The 15895-nt window shown below is 45.4% G+C and overlaps 1 protein-coding gene across 6 annotated transcripts in view; it reads left to right on the forward strand.

The window, feature by feature from the left end:
* The window catches only part of TSPAN18 (tetraspanin 18), a 124261-nt gene that overhangs the window by 85144 nt on the left and 23222 nt on the right, over window positions 1-15895 (forward strand). For all 6 annotated transcript variants that reach the window (XM_032998529.2, XM_032998533.2, XM_032998534.2 and 3 more), the window contains one exon: window positions 13266-13355. The gene's annotated coding sequence lies outside the window, so the exon portion shown is untranslated. The remainder of the gene's footprint in view (window positions 1-13265; window positions 13356-15895) is intronic.

The raw sequence follows: 15895 nt of genomic DNA on the forward strand, positions 1-15895 counted from the left end.
TTTGTTTGCCTATCCTCTGGACGTTTCTATCCATTTTTCCAACTGTGTCATTGAAGGCGCCTGTTTTATTTCATGGTGGCCACAGGATCTGTTCAGCTTTGTAATTAATACTTCTTTCTTGATTTAATATGTAAAGTAATGCTTTCACAGGTCAGATCCAGATGGGCATTTTTTCCTTTTTCTTATTTTTTGTGGCTTTTGTTTGTTTGTTTGTTCATGGGTGTGTATTTTTTAATGGCCATGTAAAGTTTAAAGTGCCCATATTTAAACTGGTGGGACAAAAAGGCTTTTGATGGTATTTTTCTCTGCAATTTGGAGTAAGCTGTAATGGTTTGAGAGTACTTGCTGGACACTGTTTAAAGTGAACAGATGCTAAGAAACCTTATTCTATGTTATGCAGGTTTGCAAATTTAGCTCTTACCTGCATAGTTAAAGTGGCAAAATCCCCTACTGTAATATGGCTTACTTCAGTTTATGGGAAAGAGCAAATTTTTCTGGTGTATCTGCATTTAGATCTGTTGACAAAAAGGATGGATACATCATCTTTAAAAAGGAAAAAGACCCTGCGTTATGAAGTTTTTATTAAATTGCTCACTAAGCCTTCAGGTACAGTAGGGAAGAAACTGATGCTCTAAAGGGAATATAGTCATGACATATCATTTGATTTCAGCTAGAAAAATGTGGCCTTGCTTGGAGCAGAAGCTGCCTCTCTGATGAGGCTATGGTCTGGATGTGTGGTTGGGAAAATGAAACACAGTCTGAGCAAAGATACTGTCAAACCCACCGAGGTTAAGCACCCTTTGCCCCAGGCGAGTTCCCTCGGTTTTATAAGCCACTACAGCTAGGTTGTAAAATGGAGGTCTCCAAGCAAACCTAAGGTAATAACCACAGGTGGTACCTTAAAGCTGCCTTCGTGAACTAAATCCTGCATTTTCTGTCCTTAAAATAAACAGAGGGTGTGTGAAATAAATTCCTCCATATCTTGCCTATGACTCCTATAAATGTATCGTACTGCTTGAAGCAGATATTCTAAGTCTTCAGCCAAATTCTTGCACACCAACGCCTTAATTAAAATCAGTTTGTTTTGTAGGTTAATTGCTGATACCATATCTACCAGTACAGTCATTTTTTCCTTTTAAATGGCTGAGTGAGATCTGACATTAAAAAATAATCCTGTCCTAAAATGGATTTTTTTTTTTTTTTAAATCTCTAGACCAAACAATAGTCCAGTTGAAGGGACTAATTTCAGAATCACTGAGCCAATAGTAAAGATTTAAGTAGCGAGAAAGTCATTATTCTGGGTGTTTGGTATCGGCTTAACAATATTACATTGATTTACAGAAATGAATCCCCCTGGTCGGTGCTAATAAATTCTGTAGTTATCTGGTCACCTCTGAATTGCCTTCTTTACCTGAAGGATATCCTGGCTATTACCCCAAAATGCTTTGGAGTCACCTAATTCATTTGTAATCTTCCCAGGATAGCAGGGAAAGCAGCAGATAAGTATTACCTGAGAAATCTGAGTGGTTTTGCCCTGGGATAATGGAAGGATTATGTATTATATGAGAAGAAGTCATCTCGCTAAAAAACGAATTTCAGGACTGGTATTTCGTATAGGATATATGAAGTGCCTAAATGGGGGCTTGCATGGCATTCGCTTTTATTCTCTCATTCATTCTTTTTGACTCACAGATTTGTCTGGATGCTTCTGAGCACAATCAGATTTGCTAAATGACAAACTCGTATGCAAAAATCAGATGACAGAAAAGATTAATATGGTATATGATACCTGGTGTGGATAACAGTGTCAAGACCATGCGTTGTAGCAAAGAGGGGAAGTTAGGAAATAAAGGATAAAATACAGCCTCTCAATCGAAATTTGAAGCAGGGGAATTGATGAGGAAGAGAAATACCCGCAAGCTTGGTGGGGTGCTGGTTCGGTCAGCCAGGGCAAGGTGTGCTGACGCTCGCTTCACCGGCTGCAGAACTCGGGAAAGCCTGGAAGAGGGAGACGCGGCTCCGTCGGTGAGGCGTGCTCAGCTCTGATCAGTAGCAGCATTTAAACAGCAAAACCGGCGAAGGACAAACCGAGGCAAAGCTACTCTGCAGGGTTTTACCGGGTGGGCCAGCATCATCACCTGCCTTCTGCCTGGCCCGTAGGGAGTGGGCGGGCTGGGCAAAGGAGCGCAGCTTAACGAAACGACAGGTCCCTAAACACATCTCCCGTGTCTCGTATTTCTCAGTGCATCTCCTGTACCTCATCTTCCAGCTCATCAAAGTCCAGCTGCACTCGCCTCTGGGGCACCTGGGTGCACAGCTCGAAAGGATGGAGGTTAAAGACCTGCGCGGGAGGAGGCTGGTGCCAATAACCAGGTATATCAGAAGGCCAATTTACATGGGCGCACCCTGAGTCCCAGGTTAATACGCTTCATCCAAAAAATGTGAGAACAAACCTGGGCTGCAGATAGGTGGTCTCTTGTTGGGGGAAGTTTTGCACTGCAGCTTTTCTACTTTGAGCATCAGATAATTGGAAGTGCCTGCCTCCAACTCCCGATCAAGTCTGTGCTGACTGGAAAACTTTTGTTCCTGAGCTACTGCTGAGCGAGCAGGTGTGAACCCTGCATTTTTTTAAAAGCTCCCCCGCATCCACCCTGCCCAGACTTTATTAGCAGCCAGGATACTGGCCCTTGATCCCAAATGCCATGAAGACTCCCATGCCTCTGCTGACCTCCTGGAAGAGTTAGTTCACACCGTTGTCAATGGGGAACAGCGGGCAGGGTGGTGGTGTGTGTGCTGCTGTGGTGAAGGTGAGTTTCCAAAATACGCTGGGTTGGCAATAGCTCTCAGCTCCGGATGAAAATGCCTTTTCCCTCCAATACACAAATGCCTGTAGAGCAACCTTGGTGCTGTCCAGGAGCCCTGGGGCACTGGTAACACTGGTCAGTGAGGAACCTCAACTGTGTCGTGGAGGGTGTCTGCCTTCGAGATGAAATTGTTTGCTGCATCTCTCTTCCTATCAATAGACTGTTGACTTGGGATTCTCCTAGTGAGAAGGTGACCGTGTGAACCCCCAGAAGATATTTGCAAGGAGTGTCTGTGTGAGGGCTGCAGGAGAGCGTTTTTGGAGACATCAGCCCTAGATGGATACTTCCACAGTTTTGAGCACATCATTGTGGGGAATGTGGCAAAGGTGGAGTACCAGCCATCTGATCTTTTTCTGTCCAGTTGCTATGAGCTCAGAACTGTGTGGTTCATATGAAGGACCCCACCTGGGGTCTTGTACCTGAACACTTTTAAAGAATGCTGGCGGTGAATCAAAATGCTTATTTTCATCTAAAAATGACAGTATTTAGGATACTGTCTTTCTGGGCGCTTCGTTTCTTCAACTGCTTTCAATACAAGCAGCCTGGCACTCTTCTAGGTTACTGAATAAATTCCTCAGATTCCATGGGTGGTCGATAAGTGTTGTCATTAATTATATTAAATATGGGGGACGATGATGACGTACCAGATGGAAATGACTTGCCAGAGTCTGTAAGTTTCTGTGAGAGATGTTAGGAGAACTGGAGATAGAAGTGGTCTGAACGCTAGGTAGGGGACCACAGAAGCTACCCAGGACACTCGCCGGATGTCCTGAAGCAAAGCCACATCAGCTTTATAAAGGACACTGAGCTTCATAAAGGGCTTTCAGACTGTAATGTGGAAAGCAGTCTAAGGTTTAAGTGGTATTAATGTTCTGATGCAAGGCAGTTTGTGTACCATCAGACATGCAGAATGCTGACCACAAATCTTGTTTTGAAATTTGTCATAAAATTTATCACGACATGCGTTTGCACAGCAAGACTCCACAGTGTTTTCAGAGAGATTCTTCTCCCCTTGCTGACAGCAGTGATGGGAAAAGAGGTAGTTAAATGCTGTGTCTGTTGAGACAACTTTTCTTGTCCTTGATGCAGATAACAGAGCAACTCTGCAGCCTCACTGCGAGAATGCCCCAGAAGGGCTATCTCTCCATGCTGAGAATAGCTTGGACATCTTGTTGGTCCGTGTGTTTTCTCAGCCTAAACTTGGGCTGCTTTGACTGTTTGCCCCAGAGACCTGGTTTTGATGCTTGCAAAATACATGTTTTCTAGCTGAAAGGCAGCATTGCTTTCGAATTTCATGCTGATTGAGAAAAGAGACATAGTATAGGCGGGGGTATAGTGAACTTCAGCCACTGAAAACTGGTGTGATTTTGCAGTCAGAATTCAGCCCAGTCCTGAGTGATGGAGCCTATGGAGTCCTGCTCCTCGCAGGGGATCTGGTTTTATCACTACGTCCCGTTGTCCTCCCTAAAAAGGTTGCCTGGAATGTGTAAAAATAGGAATTGCCAGATTAGGCAGACTGTGTTCTTGCTTCTTTTGAGTGCGAAGAGCAAGGTGCTCAGCAGACCAGCTAGAAATGGGATTTTGTACTGTTTTAAGCCCATATGAGCTGCTCCTGCCTTCATCATTCACCAATACATTTAGAATTATTCCAGTCCCCCTGATTTGAATTAGAGGAGTTTTAATATCTTCAGTTTCTCCTGACTTCTACTAGCAGGTAAAATATCAGTGAAGACTGAGTACAAGAAAATTCATCAGCATCCAATTTCCGTGGTTAAATTTGCCGTTTCAGTTTTGAAAGTGTTCTTATGATGCCCTGTCAGTGCATGCCGATTCTTACATAGATGTATGATTAATGATTCTTTAGGTTTTGCCCCAGGCTATACCCACTCTGCTTGCAAGTGATGCTGGTAGTGAAGTTTCCACTGCTGCCATTATGTGTTATTTAAATTACAATAGAGCTAAAAACCTGAACCACTTCACAAGGAGAGATGCAATCCTCTCTCCCTAAAGTTCACAAACCTTAAAACAAAGCCTGCCTGGGGAGACTCTTTGGCACTATATTAAATATCCTTGCTGAGAAATGGTTTCTTACAATTATGGCCTTCCTAATAGGCACCGTGGGTAGTATCAACACAAAGCTATCTGCATTACATGGTTTGACCTGCTTTAACCCCAGCCAGTCTCCTGGAGATGTAGAAAAGATCTGTTCCATACAAAGGTCTAGCCTTTCAGGCAAAGCTGAAGCCATTTATTTAGAGTGCTACAGGGGATGTTACACTTTTAGTGGGTGAAAGTCACCCCACTGAGGCTATCTGAAAGGCTGTGCATCCATGTCATCACCATGTAAGCCGCTGTCTTTGTGTGCAAAAATGAATTTCCCCCCCCCTCCCCCCCCCCCCCCCCAAGTCTCTGCTTAAGACTGCTGCAGATGCGCTGTGCTTAGGGAATAAGGATATTTTGGGAAAGAGGGTATATTGTTTGTGATGTTCCCTCCAGTAAGGGGTCAAAAGGTATGCTCTTTAAGCTTTTAGCTAACTTTAAATGTTTGACCCAGACTCAAACCTTAATGAAGACAAGATTCCTGATTTTGCTAGGTTTCCACATCCTTTTTTTTTTTTTTTTACATTTTTATTTTTATTTTATTTCTCCCCTGTAGAAGTTCTGAGTCTGTTGGCAGCGTAAGTGGGATTTGGATCAACCTCTGAGCAGTTAAGTGGTAAGGAGATTTCAGTAAGGTTACTCGGTTCCCCTCCCCGCATGCGGAAGGATGAGGTTATTGTGGGAGAAGTGTTACAGGCGGCGACGGAAGCAACCTCCCCCATATTCTCACCTCAGCAAAGTAAAGCTGTCACCTCCTCAAGACTCTCCAACGTACGTACCCTCTTGTTGCCTAGTTTTCCTGCGGCGTGAAGCAGATGCCTCCGGCCCCAAGACCACCCCCCCCGCCAAGGGCGCGGAGAGATGCCGGGGGGGCTGCACGAGAATTATTTCTTAATTCCTGGAAGTAGTGAAGCGCGCTCGCCCGGGCTCGACGGCAGCCAGGCTCCCCGCGACTGATGCTGGGAGAGGTGGATGGGTTGCTATGGCACTGGGAGGTGTCCCCAAACCCCACCGCTCCGGCAGCTGAGCCGGCTCCCAGCAGCATGTCCTAATTGCAGCTGTGCAGCAACAAAACAAGTACTCGGAGATTTCCATAAAGGCTATAATCAAAGGAGCATCCCTTGCTTTTTAATATGTGCTGAATGGGTTCATTTGTAAGCTTATTACGGCTTCAGAGAGAGAAGCTATTAGGGTGATCATTAGCTGCCCGCGCAAATAGCAAGGAAAACTATGGCATGTTCCAGAATAACTCCCTTTTTAATGTCTGCGCTTTCAGATGCATTAACAATAACCAGCCATGCTGTCTTTCATGTTTCCCTTGCCATGAGTCAGGACAAAAGAGAAAGGGGAAGGGGGGACAGTGAACTGCGGGCTTTCAAAATAAGTTCAGATAGAGAGGAAAATGAGGTGTTAAGAGAGCAGCAAATTCAGTACCATGACATTGTGTGTCTGTTATCCACTGGGAACGCAAAAGCAGCTGGGAGCCAGCCTGCGAGTCTTGGCTCATATCTCACTTAGTCCCTCTACTCCTGTCATCTACGTATGAATTGTGCTGAGGGTCCTTTGTCTGCCTGGAACCTGATCGTTGCTGGAGCGCCTAGATTATACATCTTTTGAAGGAAAAGAGAACGTTTAGAAACACATATGCCAAGATTATGGGATTCATTAGCTCTCATTTATTTTCCTGCAGAACATCTGAAGCTTTATTGTGCGTTGTGGCCACGGTTCTCTCTCTGCTCCCTCTTACTCTTTCTTAATCAGAAATATCTGTAGCAAAAGACATTGGCTGGGTGGGTGTTCATACCTTAATTGAGACAGGACTGGATGAGATCAGTCACATTTAACTTTCAAACCACATTAGCTGCAGTTTTATGTCTTAGAGTAAGTTAAGGGTGCTGATTACAGTGAAACTCAGTTTAGATTTGCGCTTGGAATATATATATGTGTATCAGTTTGGCTATAAGCAGACTAACTTAGATTTCATGTCTGCCCCTCTTCCTTAGGTCATTTCTCAAGTCCTTTGAGCATTCAAGTTTTCCCGGACATATCACACCTATAGCTTGTGAAATGTATTTGTTTCCTAAATAAATAAATCACTCTGAATTGTGAGCTCTGTGGAATAAAGAATTTCCTATCGTGTTTAGAATCCATGGCACTTTGGGACGCATTATTATTCTTGTTGTTAAAAACATTTAAAAGATGACCAGAATCAAATAAATAACGCCACTTCTCAGATTTCTAGCGATATTATTTTTTGGTTTACTTAGTATTAGTGAGATCCCTCATTTAAGATCTGCTTTTCTTATAGTATGTTTTTACTTGCCTTTGCTTTTCTAGACTCACTAAAGCTGGCTAAACCGGCTGTTTTGGTTTTGCAACTGTGTAGGTAGTTACCTTGAACAAAGAGAGTTTGTTTTTAATTTTTTTTGTGTAAAACAGTTAATGCATCCCAAGTTCTGTTTGGGATTTCTTTCTTAAAAGCAATTAAGATTATTAGTCACCCAGTGAAATGGTGTTAAAGGGTGGATTTCTTTTTCCCCACCTACGCCTTATGAGAAAGCACTGAAAACAAGAACAGAAAACGAAGCTAACCTACTGATCTGGAGCTCCGTTCTGCAGTAAAACAGATGGTAAAAGCCAGGTTTCAGATTCCCTTGCCCATGGGCCCTTGCCTGTGCCTCTGCCCGGGCAGATCTGGGGCTGCTTTTCCTTGCCAAGGCGAGATCATCATCATCTTTTTGATAGGACAAGGCCCTGTGGCTAATAGTAATCCGTTTTGATCACTTCCTTACTTTAAAACCAATCATTTTCCTTCTCTGCATTGTTTCCCTGAAGTCTGGAAAGTATCAGGAAACTTCTTAAAATATTGGAAATCATGGTCTGAGGAGGAGAAGGTTGCCACAGCAACTGCCCAGCGTTTCTAAGACGTATTCTTGCATCTTTCAAAACAATCATGAATGCCACAAACTGCTGTGGCATTTGCTGCAAACAAAGCACGTCGATAGAAAAAGGAGACTAGAAAAGAGTGCCGAGGAGTCAGTTGTTGTAAAGGTGAGACGTGTCAGGCTTGGGGAAGAAGTGGCAGGCATTTAAACTTCATGTTAAATGCCCTGAGCATCTGGAACGCCGTGCAAGCGTATGGAGTGTTTCAGCACTTGACAGTATCTGACATGACAGTGGATAATGTCACTTGGCTTGTGATGCAACTCCATGATCCACTCGGGAGGGTGACATTTCTTCCAACCTGAAGGGAAAAATTTTCAGACATGGGAGGCCAAAGTTAGCCGCCTCCCTCTTGGTATGTTAAATAGACTTCTCTCTGGGACAGAAGATGCCTGTCAAAGAGTGCAACTTGTCAGCCAGAAGCAATTGCGTTTTTCATGGGTTTGGGACTGGTCTTGGTATGGACTGGTGAGGAGAAGGCTGTACTGAGAGTCAGAAGATCCAGCACATACATTCGCCTTTTAGCCTTGGTTTTCTTATCTGCTAAACAGAATTAATATTGTTACATTATCAGTGCATATAATCTTTGGGTCATCTGTTTAGAAAGATAGACAATCAGTACCATATGGTTCCATTGTACTGCAGTTAATACGAGGGAAAATACACCTGTGAGCTATCTGAGGCCTTTTTTTTTTTTTTAAGGAACGGAACTTAAAAGCATTGCAGGCTATCAGATGTGTTGGTTCTGTATGCAGTATCTTGTGTGAAAAGCTGTATGAAAGAGCCAGACATGATTACCTATTGAACTCCGCTTGGGAAGGTGCCAAAGCGAGCAGCTCATGTTTCGAGCAGCGCTGTATGCACATTTGCACTAGCTGAAATGGAGTGGTTTGTGGCCCGATGCTATCCTGGCACTTCGAACACGTACCCTAGCGCTTGTCCAGACGTTACAACATCTGGGAGAATAGGTTCTGCTCTGGGACTTCTGAATTTCCATTTTGAATGTCTGTGTATGTGTGGGAGATTTTACCTCCATGTGATCTCACGTATTCCATGCATACTTTGTGCAAAGTTGCAGATATAAAACATAGATGGCAAGTGTTGTATTATTGGTTTTGTTGCAAAGTTGGTGTTATGTGAAGCTTTAAGAGGTTCAGCCCAGAACTCTTTTTCTTCCTGTGTGTGACTGATGTGCTCTCATGCACAGCCCTTTGGTGGCAGAAATGTGTCTTCCCTAAAAGCAGACAGACAAGAGTCAGGAAGGGATCTGGCCCAGTTCTCCCGAACACTCTGCTTGGGTCGGAAAATTAGGGTAGTTTTAGTAGCAGCAGCTCAGATTCATTTAAACACCATCCCGAGCCTCATATGATTTTAGTGTTATAAAAGCCAATCAGGTTATTGTTTTAAGGTATAAGATGCCCCTAAGGGTTTTGCTCGCTCAACTGTACGGAGGAATTAAATGCTCTCAGGCAGTGCAACAACCTCATTCACTCCAGTGTTGCAAGGCAAGGCAGTCATTGCTGGTAAATGGGCCAGTATTACAGTGGCATTAGCATTTTAATGCAACTAAAGAGGAGGTAGATTGACTGTAATTTAGTATCTAGTTGCATGGCCTTGTGCAGGTCCCCTCCTCGCTGCTCTACAGGGGCCGATTATAGTTATCCAGTGCACTTTGGGATCTAATTGGATTTACATGCAGTAATGTGTTTGTGCCACAGCAATGACGCTGCTATGCAAGCACTGTGAAATTCCAGCGCAATTAGTTATTTATGTAGGAGCCATAGTTACAGGAAAATGCACGGGGCTGACAGCTTCTGCCAACCTCCAGTTCAGGAGCAGCAATTTTTTTCTGAAGCCCCTGCAAGGGAATGATGTTAATCTGATCCTGCTTCCACGGAGATGTTTCTCCTCACCCTTCACCACAAAAGCACTGACCTGTTGCAGAGATCCACCGGGACATGACTTCCGTCTTCAGCTTCTCCTTTTGGCTGAATATACGGGCTGGCTTGTGTTTCGGTTTGTCTAGATCCCACGAATGTGGTGAGCGAAGGGGACTGGCAGCAGCTAGAGGTACTTGTGAAGCGGGACACCTGGGAGCCATTTATCTGGTGGTGTCTTGGTTTGGGCTGAAATAGAGTTAATATTCCTTTTCAGGGACTAGATGAGTGCTGTGTTTTGGATTTAGCTTTGGGTTTGGTATGGGAAGAATGCTGATAGCACACTGGTGTTTTCAGCTGCTACCGAGACTTCAAGGACTCTCCGACTCCCCATGGCCTGCCCGTGCGCAAGGGCACAGGGAGCAGGGAGGGAGCACGGACAGAGCACCGGACCCAAATTGGCCAGTGAAATATTCCATATCATGGAACGTCATGCTCACTATATAGAGGAGGGGTGGTTGGGAAGGGGCTCTCTCGCTTCCAGGATTGCGATTGTGGGATCTTGGTATCTCTGGGTCGCTGGCCGTGAACGGGCTGGATATTGGTTAGCGGGTGGTGAGCAATTACACTGTACATCGCCTGTTTATAGATCTCTTTTTGTTTTCCCCCATCATCGTTATTGTTCTCATTTTATTGCCATTATTAAACTGTTCTTATCTCAGCCTGCGAGTCTCCCTTCACCCCTCTAATTCCCTCCCCCATTCCCAGGTGGGGAGGGGGAAGGGAGGGTGATTAGCTGCCGTGGTTGGTTGCCGATCAGGCCCAAACCACAACAGTGGCCTTCTTGCAGTGCTGAATGTGCAGGAGACTGGATTTCTCCCGAAGACAGGCCTTGCTTCTCCGTCTTGCACCCTCCGCTCATTTCTTGCCGCACTTGCTACCTGTTGACTACCTCAGCCTCTTTTCGCCCGCCCCCCCTCCCTCTCTGCTCTGGCTCTCCAACCGTCTCGGCGTGGGGGCCGTGAGTTTGGCCGCCTTTTCCCTCATCGGAGCCCGCTCCTCGTGCAGAGCCGCCCGAAGAGCGGCGAGGGCGAGGAGCAGCCGGTGCTCAGCGCGGAGGCCTGAGGGGCCGCGGGGCGAGGGGGGGAGGCAGGAGAAGGCGCCAGGCGCTGCCGCTCAGCGTCAGAAGGATGCTAGGCCTCGGCCCGCGCCCCAGCTTCCCCCGCGTTTCCCCAGCGACTGCAGTGAAAGGCGTCAGCTTGCGCCGCTCACAATTAGGCACAGTGGTTTTGTACTTTCTGCAGTTCCCCCTAATGACGGCATCGTAGCTATTAACCAAAGAGAGCCTGTTTGGAAGGGGCTTCCTCCCCTTTAGGGCCATAGAGTAAGATGGAGTATTGCTATTGTTTGGCACCAAACACACTCTTTCATCCCTTCTGACACAGCACCTGCTGGTACCCATTGAAGCATTTAAGCTCTCCCTCTCTGCGGTGCTGTAATTTCTTTAAAATATTGTGACTTAAAAGGAATAAAAAAATAAAATTCTCCCACGCAGACCTTTGAGGGCTTGCAGAGATGTAATTATATGCACACGCAGTGGGATCAGGAATCCCATCATTCTGATTATTTTCCTAATGATAGGTTTATATAGCACAGTGTCACATCTGCTTTAGAGTTAGAGCCATCTTCTCCTGGCGGCAGCTACCCCAGGATAGTGGCATCACAGGATGGGAAAACCGAAGAAATTGCCTCTCAGTGGCACATGCAAAACACAGGATGAAATGTGTGTGCTGTCCCCCACCCCCCAAAAGATGATAAAAAGGTAAAGGTGGGCACCGGGCTCTGCCTGCCAGAAAGGGTGTCTCTACTGTGGGGCAGTGACAGTGTCTCCTGTCCTAGCTGTAGACTCCCCAAGCCCTTCTCCAGAGGTCCCTGAGCCTGATGCAGCCGTCTCCCAGTGGGTCACGTATCACCCTCTGAACTTCCACACTGGTGGGAAAGCTGTACTGATCCACGGCATCCTTCATACACAGCGTTGTAAAGTGGGGCAAGTCCACCGTCGGTCGGCAGGTGCCTTCGATACGCCGCAGCAGAGATGGGTCGATTGGCTAGAGATGTTTGTACCCTCCAGATTTCAGAAGGGAATCCATCCCTGCTCATCATTCAGAGATGTAGGTCCACAGTGACAGAGGAAGGACATGAAACGTGAGGGGTTAATGCAAAACAAAAAGTCTATGAATATTCATGATATGTTCTATATTGTAATAGTTTCAGCCACCTTGAAACTCTTTGTTTGCTTCCTGCCAACAACAAATGATAGAGTCTTACTCACAGAAGTCTTAAGGGCAGGCAATTTTCATAAGGCTCATTCACAAATGTTTGTGGGAAACAGATGTGAAATGCACCCCCCTCAAGAAATCATAATGAAATGCTGGCAGTGAGAAAGCAGTGATAGACCCAGGTGACTTCTCTGATCCCTCAGAGGGAAGCAGTGGCTTCAGCAAAGGTGTGAGTATTCCAAAAGGATTTGTGAAGGATGAGTGAGTGAGTGAATGAGTGACAGGGCTGAGCAACCTGATATTGAATATTGGACCCTTATGGCATGGGGTGCTGTTTGAATAGTAAAGGCTGCCCCTTCCCCACAGGTCCCACAGTGCAGTGTTGGAGCTGTGTCGGATGGGTGGAAAAAGCAGCCTGGGAGAGGGTGCCCTGAGAAAACAACAGTCAAACAAGCGTGCTTTGCATGCTGGTCTCACCTCACCTTTGCCTAGCCAAAGACTGTCATCAGCATTGCGCAGGCAGAAATTCAAATTTAAGGAGAAAATCGTAACTGTAAGCTCAAGGGCAGTGGTGGTCTCTGCACCCAGGTGTCTCTTCCTGCTCCGGTTTATCCAATGCCTTGGGGCGGGCAGTGCGGCAGCTTCGCCGTTCCTCTCTGCTGCTGCTTCCCAGGCAGTGGCAGTGAGGCAGGGGGAGAGGAAGGAGTTTGCTCAACTTGGCATGAGAGCTGGCTGGAAGAACGAGGGACAGTGCCCAGCGTCTCGGGCTGTTGCTCCTGATGGCTGGGCTGGGCTTCCTAAAGATGCATTCCATCTCCCTTTCTCTGCCTTTTCCATTTTCCTGGTAAATGGGCTGTAAAGTCACAGCAGATTGAAGTTTGTCTAAACCTCCTATAAAATATTGAAGGTGCAGCTGGTATTAATCTAGTCCTGTTGTGGTATGAGGTGCACGTGTAATGGGACTATAGATTTACATGTGGTCTGTGGGCATTTAAAACACCCCAAAGGTTGTTAAAAGAGATTCTGAGGAAGTGGATCCCTCACTGGGTATTAAAAGCTCTTCATTAGTGCTAATGTACAGTAAATTAAGGTGGCAATTAGACTGAGCATATTCATCAGGATGGTGTGTTTTAATAAATTGTGTATTTATCATGATTGCATTTTATTGACTTCTGCAGTAATTGCATCTTTTTCTCTTACAGGACAAGCTTGGCTAGAGAGAGATACATGGGACACACAGACAATTAAAGACTAGAATAGACGTTGTTCTTCAAGTCCCAAGATTTGTGAAGGTGAGTCTTGTTTATGGTTCTTTCTTTCTGCATGCCAGATGCTTTCTCTGTATCTCTGTCAAGGTTGGTTAGGTGTAGCTATGGTGTGCGGGAGGTGGTTAAGAAATACACAGCTCATCTGCCATCATGACACCTGCAAGGTGTACTGCAGCAAGTCATCTTTGGTCTCCTAATTAAACTGCCCTATCTCTATTCTATCTAGAGGAGAAAACTGTGTGGAAATAATAGTCTTGAGAGGGTTTTCTGGAAGGCGCCACCTGTTAGATATGTTCTCTTAGCAGACCCTACCACTTTGGTTCAAAGGAGTTGGATACTGCTTGCAGATAGTGAACACAGAACTCCCCTTGGGAGGTGGGTACTCCATGGAGGAAGGCAAGCATGCTGAGCCAAGTCTCCGTACCTACGTGCCAAAGGGTGGGCTGCCGTGTTGCTGGGGAGAAGACGCAATGGAGCGATCCCAGGTTGTGGTGGTCCTTCACCACTGGTGCACCTTAGAGCTTCAGGGACATTTCTAGGGACATCCCAGCTGGGACAGCCTCGAGAAATTGGTGCATTGACTTGGAAGAGAATCTGGTCCCCATTTTCTAACTCCTTTATAGGCTGTCCGGCAGTGGTTCTGGAGAGCTTCAAACATGTCTTCTGCTTTTACATGGTTCCCTTGGGCATTGAATGTGAAAGTAGGTGTGAGTTAGCACCGTTTGCTCCTCAAGCCGTTGGCGATTATTTTGCAGGAAGTACTGCAGAACTGGTTCTTACGTTTTAAAGGAAGCAACAGATCAGTTCAGTGGACAAGGTCTTCATGCACATTGACCGTGAAGACGCATTTATGTGGAAAGAAGATATACATGGACGATGTGATAGAGGAGAAGTGACTGAAAAAGTGGTTTGCATGAGGGTTGGACAAGGTGACCTCAAGACGACTCTTCCAATCTTGGTTATTCTGTGATTTCTATCAGGTATTCGAGATGGGGAAACTGTGATGAGCCATCAGGCAAGTGCACAATGTCTGAATTTTCTGTAGCTAAATACGAATAGTCTGCAGAAGTATGTTAGGGGAGAGGATTACGTGGTTGGAATGGTAGGCAAGGAAAATGATTCACTCGTTTTCAGTAGAGGGTAGGAGTGGTATGATATGGAAGATGCAAGGATTGTGACTGGTGAAGATAAGGTGCTCCTTAGAGTTCTGACAGACTGGCACATCCGCAGGATGGTTTTCTTCCTTTCGCCACGAGGTAGCTTGTGCAGACCTTGGACAGCTGTTTTGAAAAACCTTTTCACAAGGAGGGTGGTCAAACACTGGAAGAGGTGCCCAGGGAGCCTAGGGAATCTCAGTCCCTGGAGATACTCAAAACTTAACTAATGGGAGCAGTTTGCTCAGGGTCAAACTTTGAAGTTGGATGAAACTTTGGAACTGGCCCAGGTTGGAGGCAGTGAGTGTTTGTACTCAATGACATCCAGAGGTCCTGTTGAACCTAAGTTTCTCAGTGGTTCCATCTCCAAGGCAAGGCTAGAAGGGCAATCGAAGTGAAACCACGGGTTTCAATCCAATGTGAAAGCGCTATGGGGGTAGAGGGAAATGTCAGTGGTAGCAAAGAGAAACTTGGAAGCAGTTTTTGGGGGTGTGGTTGAGCTGCTGCCTTTAGATATGTGAAGTTCAAGGGTAGCTGCAAGGCGTGCAAAAGCAAATGTCAGAACGAAGAAAATAAATGGTGGCTGGAGAGCAAAAAAACATGCATTGCCTTGAAAAACTAGACTTTATTCCTAACTGAGTGCAACAGCTGGGGTATGTTTCCTGGCTACACTGCTGTGGATTTTTAGCCTCCCCATCACCTTGAAAGATAAAATTCATATTAGGGTGGGGGAGAAATGTAGAATAAGCTGCCTAAGAAGAAGCTGAACATTTATAGCTACATTTCAGAGAAAAACAAATGCATCTCATATGTCTCATGGCTCTGAGATGGGACAAGCCAGGGAAAGCATCTGTCAGCCGCTGTCTCTGCAGTTCTGACTGTTAGCGTTTGCTTAGCGTTAAATGTCTCCTGCAGAGGAGAACTTAATCTGTCACAAATTTGGGGCCTGGAGGAGGGGAGAGAAGATATTTTAAAAGGTAGATTAAGACATATGCGTTCACTTTTTATCGGACTTGCATCAGTGTGTAGTAGGAGTAACACAAAATTTGCCTTTTGTGTGTATGACTTAAAAGGAAAAGCGGAAGGAAAAAACAGCTCTGTGGGACAGGATTGTCTTTTCATGTCAGTCATTTTCCCCATACAGCCTGCTATCAGGGACTTCATGTACCTTCAGCTAATTAGTAAGTCAGTAGTTGGCACAAATATTTTCATAATTACATTATTTGTAAGTAACATTATTTGCCTTTTCCTTGTATTGTTTGTAAATAGCATTAGTTATATACTCTTCAAAGTCTAGAGCACTACTGCGAAGTGAATTAGATGATAATACATTTCACGTATGCTGGAGTGCTTGAGCTCTGACATGGAACAGTTCTAAGTGCTATCTGAGAGGTCAGATCATGCTTTTGG

Source organism: Tyto alba, unplaced genomic scaffold (genome assembly GCF_018691265.1).
Source record: "Tyto alba isolate M040663 unplaced genomic scaffold, T.alba_DEE_v4.0 Super-Scaffold_18, whole genome shotgun sequence".
Lineage (NCBI taxonomy): Eukaryota > Metazoa > Chordata > Aves > Strigiformes > Tytonidae > Tyto > Tyto alba.